This window comes from Lissotriton helveticus, chromosome 5_1 (assembly GCF_964261635.1).
Source record: "Lissotriton helveticus chromosome 5_1, aLisHel1.1, whole genome shotgun sequence".
Taxonomy (NCBI): domain Eukaryota; kingdom Metazoa; phylum Chordata; class Amphibia; order Caudata; family Salamandridae; genus Lissotriton; species Lissotriton helveticus.
This window is the reverse complement of record NC_136065.1, coordinates 1,634,508,351-1,634,514,350: the sequence shown is the minus strand read 5'-3', so window position 1 is coordinate 1,634,514,350 and position 6,000 is coordinate 1,634,508,351. Positions and strand designations below refer to the sequence as shown.

The following is a 6,000-nucleotide window of genomic DNA, read 5'->3' as shown; positions in this document are numbered from 1 at the left end:
ATAATAGGTTATGAAGACGGGAAGGAGAAGAGAAGGAAAGAGTAAAAAAGAAAGAAGAGTACAAAAAGAAAGAACAGAAAAGGAAAAGGCACGCTGGGAAAAAGTGGCGGGAAGGGAGCAGGTGTTGGGAGGGGTCGCACCGTAAGGGTGTAGAGAAAGTGTGAGTGGATACAGAGGGGGGCATCGTCGCTGGCGGGGTTGGTGAGGATGATTCGGGCCCGAGCGAGGGTCAGGGCAAGGAAAAGAAAGGGAAAGGAGAAGAAAGGAAATGAGAAGTGCAGCGGCTGCGATACTACGGCCCTGGGACACCAGCGATAACGACAGTAGATACTGCCCACTAATAAGCACTGCCCCTGGGCCCCCAAAAAAGACCTCGCAATAACAATTGCCGACACAAAGCAAGCATAGAGGGAGACAGTCATCGATGCGCTGTAGTCATCGATGCGCTGTTAATGCGCACAGGAAGGGAGCAGCAGTAAAACAAACAGAGAGATAGTTACGTTATAATTACTGAGAGTCGAAATGGCTACTAGTGAGAGAGCCAGGGCGCGACAGCAGAAGGAAGCTGCAGGGAGAGAGGCAGATTAAAAAGACGGAGAAAATGAAGGTGAAAAGTCCAATATTAATTACAAAGAGTAAGACCTACAGTGAGAAAGTTAGTACTTCTGCTGACATGTCGTGTGCGGAGTGAAGCTCTCTCTAGCGTGACAGACAGAGCAGTGGGAGTGAGACATACTGACTGCCTTCAGAGTGACCATCTTTTGAGCCAGACAGGCAGTGTTTGGAGGGATAGTCTTTAAGGAGAGCCATGCAGTATTTGGAGTGGGTGTGTCCTCCTCAGAGAGGGACAGACAGATCTCAAGGGCAGAGAGCACGCCGGCCGGCCCTCAGAGCGCCTGGAATGTCTGATCCAACGCGCTGCAGGCGATGCTGAGGTGTGTCAATGCGGCTGCAAGTCCTGACTGGGAGAGCGCAAAGAGTGAGTGACACTGCAGGCAGTCAGTCGGCGCTGCCCGCCCCCACAGCACACACACGCCTGCTGTGCTCCTTCCCCTCTGACCCCCACACCCAGCTCCCGAGACCGCAGCTAGGGCAGATAAGGGACCTCCGCGCCTTACGAAGAGGAAAGTGCACTCAATAATGCATGGAGGCGCGTAATGGACGGGAGGAGACCTGCAGAAAACCACAGAAGCAGAGGACTAAGGCCTGATGATTAGCGCCAAGGAGGAGAAATGAGCGCTAGAGGGGAAGAGGAGCGTGAATTGTTATAGCCAGGACCCCGTGCGGAGGGAGGAGGGGCGTCAATGAGCGAGAGCAGCGGCTGAGGACCAAGATCTGAGCGCTTACAACAAGGATTGAGAGCTAGCCTCTGGGAACCAATGAGTGAGACCTAAAGGGCTAGCGCCAAGAAGCGAGGACGTGTCACAGAGACCCAAGGAGTGAGAGGTGAGAGGCTACTCCAGCCGAGAAGCCAGAGCTGGGGTTGGAGAGGCGTCCGGGAGAAGAAAGGAGTGCGCATTGAAGAACAAAAAATGCGCCTTGGGAGCCCTGGACGGAGACTCGAGGAGCTACAAGAAAGGAACAGGCACTAATCCGTGAGCCTCGGCGCGACGGCGCTTATGACTGACAACTGAGCCAGTTCAAAGAATACATTTCCGCGTGGTAAGTACAACATAATTCAGTCCTCAGTGGAGCACTGCTGGCAAGGACACCGCACACTTCCTGTCCACGGCGCGCCCCGGGCCCCCAGGGCCTGCTTAACAACTGGCACCCAGAGTTAGATAGACTAGGACAGAAAGTGAGCTCGGAGGCCAAAATAAAACTGGCACCCTTGCTAATCGGGTAGCTAAAAAAGGTCTCCACATCTGCAAATCCGGGCACCTTTGAACCTGTAAAGATCTACTGTGTAAGTGTTTTGCTAGATATGGGAGATTCATTGTATGCATTTGATGCAAGCACTGTTGTTGGCAACTTCAGGGAAACTAACAGTAAAAACCGGCCCAGCAGACCAGAAAGTATGCAGAAATACCCCCCACACCCCAAAAAAACAACCCACCCACTAACCTGTCAATCCTGCCCTTTAAGCCCTTCCAATTTGCCCTATGAGACTCCGACCCTCCACATACTGGGGATTTCCTGGGCTGATGGAAGACAAGCATATCATTCGGGACTTCGGAGGTCTAAGGTCACGGTCACTGGGGAGGGAGTTTTAGTGATAACGTCACTCTGTCCCATTACCGGGGGAGAGCTCTGTCCACAAGGATGCCCTGGGGGCTTCCACCCAGCAGAGCTCTCACATTTCCCATTTCCATGCCTGAGCAGTTCGTCCAGTCCTCCTTCCCTTATGCACTACCTGTGATTTCTAATCTTGTTGATTCAAGTATAAAACCAGGATTACAAGTCCTAGAATTCACATTAAAAAAGACGAAGCCAGGATGAGCTGCTCACTCTGGAGTTGGAAAATGTGAGAGCTCTGCACACACCCTTTTACTGCGCCCCAAGGCAGGACGGGCCACCTCCTGGGGTGACTCCCACTCGGTAAAGCCAGGAAGCAATTTTCAGAGACGGGATTAAAGTGTGACTTTGCTGATTGGCAGCTTCTTGTACTCTCCTGAGCAGGCAAATGACCCCACACCATAATGTCTTCTTCTGTGGCGATTGCTCTATGCAAGGCTTGATAAGACATGGGAAATGGGGCTTGGCCTCTCACAGGTCTGAGCAATGGTGCTTGGCGGGTATGTGTGCCAGGGTTCATCTGCGCCAGTTCCAGTCGATGACGAGCTTGGATTGGTGCATGAATCGTGTCAGACGTGGAGGCTGTGGGAATAAATATTGCCTAGTTTCTGTAGCCAGACTCCTTCACAGCACTTCTCTAACTTTATATGTCCTGAAATGCTTTTCAGCATCAACTCTTCCCCACGTCTGGCATGTGATGTGACATATGCCACAGCGTGTCACAGCCATACCGTTCATTTTGCTGCACCACAAAATGTTACTCCATTGTCCCTGCCTACCATCGTTGCTCGTTTCTTAGGTTACACCTGCACAGAGTTTGCACAGTGCTTGTGAAATCTATTGTATTTAATATATCTTAAAAGAGATTTACATCCATCCTTCACTTCTGATTGGTCATTGTGCTTGGCAGTTTGCTTTCCTCAGTTATTATAGTTTGTAGGCCAATCTCCCTTCCATGCCTATCTTATCAGTTTCCTGTGGACTAATTACTTATCCCCGTCCACGTTGATGCTTCGAACTACTTTTTCTGTGTTAATGCTGCATACTGTTTACTTTCATAGGCAGCGTGTTACAGCTTTTTTGTGGGCTTTTGTTTACAAATATCTGATTGCAATGCCCGATTTTTTTATTCTTGAACGGTTTCTTTCTTTTTTTCTCCACAAAATGAATGGCTTCCCTATCCGATTCTTTACTTTCAGAGGCTGTGGAACCGTTTATTTTAATGTGTACTTATTCCAAGCCTGGGCATGTGCCTTGCTCACCTCTTTTCATTTCTACATACTCTCCATCTAGGCATGTCCCGTCCCCGTTCATCCCTTCATCCACCTGGGCATGCCTGCATCACTCTCCTTATTTCTGTATAACCTTCACCTCGATTGCCATGCCCTAACCCTTTTCTAATTTCTACACCCCCCTGACCCCGTTGCTTGTCTCGTCCCCTGTAGTTCTGTACCCAGTGGGATGCCCCTGCACTGTATGCATCCCTTACACAGTCACAGAGGCCTCTTCTGTACAAAGGGAACTGCTTCCCTCCAGCACATCCCCACTCTAGCACCCCCCCCCCTCGCTCTCGCCCCTCTTGTCTCGTCTTGCATAATTTCTCAGGCCCCTTTCCTCTCTCACCTCCTGTTCCTCTCCATGCCACAGTCTTCAGCTGCTCGCTCCCCTGTGTTTCTAAATACCATCTTTCTTTACACTTCTGTATCCCCACCTCTTGCACACCCGGTGCCACCTGCCCTTTCCTCCAGTTCTCAATTTGAGCCGGTGGTTTCCAGTGCTCATCACCGGCACTTCTTTATCAACAATGTCGTTTTTCTGAGCACCAGTTAAGCACACATTCATTTATTAGCAAGGATACATTGGGCTGCTCCACTGTGGCTCGGGAGATTAATCGATTTGCCCAGAATGACAGGATGTTGAGCCGAAGCAGAGACTCGAACCTGGTTCCCCCAGCTCCGAAGACAGCAACCCTAGCCATTACACCACATCCTCTCCCCACTTTCATACTTTAATGGTCACTAGTTGGGTCTATTTTAGGCAGCGCTTGGTTGTCAAATGGGCTGGTGCGAGCTGCCTCCTGACGAAAGCCTCAGCACTTCTTTATTACAAATTAACAACTTCTGCCCTTGCGCTTTGTCTACTCTCCTTTCATTTAAACTTGCAACTTACCCCTCCCTCATCTCAAATGTGAGCCTTTAGCGGTGCGAGGCGTGGGTGGGAAGTGCTTGGGTCTCTGCGCCACCGCTGCCTGTAACTGTTCCTGGGAGACCAGGACGCAGAACTTTTACACTTCAGTGTGTCCTCACACTTGACACCATCACGCCACAGGTATCTGGGCGGGAACCAGCCAGCATGCAACACGTGCTGCTCCGTGGCTCGGTTAGCAAGATTTGGGGCTACTTTGCCCTACAGTTTACTTTTAGAGGCTGTGTGAAACCTCCTCCCCACCCCCGCATTATAGGCACAGGGGTCCTGTCTGCTTATTTCTGGTTAGAATGCACTTTTCGCTTTTTTTTTAAATGATCCATACCGTTTACTTTTATGGTCTATGTGCATTGAGCATTTTAATTATTATTGTGTTGCCTGCAGAAGCCTCAGAAAAACATTTCTATTGTTGAACGAACCCTATCGTTGATTGTGAAGGAAAATTCTTCGTTAGATGCTCACATTCAGGCATTTTACTATCGATTTGTGTTTATTTATTAAAACATAATTAGAGATACGAGGTCCCAGAAATATATTTTGGAGAACGAAAAATGTATTTGGGAGAGCGAACCATACTGTTAACTTTCAGAGGCTGTGAACATTTAGCTGTTGGTCAGTCGGTTGGTCGGTCTATCTGTCTGTTTGTCTATCTATCCAGTAACTTATATTGCACAACTACTCACAAAAGTGTAACATTTCAACAAAAAAATGTATTGCTAATCACATAGGCGAAACCTAATGCATTTACTAGTGCTTGTTTTCTTTTTAACTTTACCACCTCTTACTCACGCCCCTAACACTGCTTTCCACTCCTTTACCACCATTTCCGCTACTGTTACCCCAATGAATTTCACTGCGCATGCTACATGGCATTTGGCGATGCAGCGCGAGCAACGAAATTCGTTTTATTTATTTATTTGTATACTTACCTCCGTTCGGACATAATCCGGAGTTTACTACCCCCCACCCTGCCCATCCCCGCCCTGCATCACCACCCGGCAGCACTCCCTCCAGGAGCCACTACTGTGTAACCCCTTCCTGCACTCCACAGTTTGGCTGTGCATTCCCAGAAGCACTGCACTACCGACTCCCTCGCTAATCACTCCTCCCTCACACCGTTTCCGGCAGGCAACGCACAGCTACATTAGGCCCTTCCTCTGTGAAAGTGATACTATTGACAGGGTCCTTAGAAACGGATTAATTATTGCAACTCCCAAGTGAACCCACTTAAACAAGGATGCTCTGTGCCACAGGCTCTCGCTCGACACTTCCAGTGCGTACTCACCATTCTCCCAGTATGGCGCCCGGAGAGGGTGGGCTGCAGGCGACGGTGGGTGGGCAGCTTTGACCCACCCATGCCCCCATGACCTCATACTAGTGGTGGCCTCCAGGGGGTGGTTTTAACCTTCTTGGAAGGACTGCTTTTGGTTTCTAACCTGACCCTTTACAATCATGGCCCTCACTCTATCTGTAAATGACCATATCACCCAGCTGACTGGGCACCAGCGGCAGAGATCTGGGCTTATCACGCAAAATATACAGTAGAATCTAACTCACTGT

General features: G+C 49.5%; 1 protein-coding gene across 1 annotated transcript in view; it reads left to right on the top strand.

Moving 5' to 3' along the window:
• The first annotated feature begins 1,100 nt into the window (after positions 1 to 1,100).
• LOC144755669 (leukotriene B4 receptor 1-like) overlaps positions 1,101 to 6,000 on the top strand; it is a 176,768-nt gene continuing 171,868 nt past the window's right edge. The window contains exon 1 of the mRNA XM_078644838.1: positions 1,101 to 1,662. The gene's annotated coding sequence lies outside the window, so the exon portion shown is untranslated. The remainder of the gene's footprint in view (positions 1,663 to 6,000) is intronic.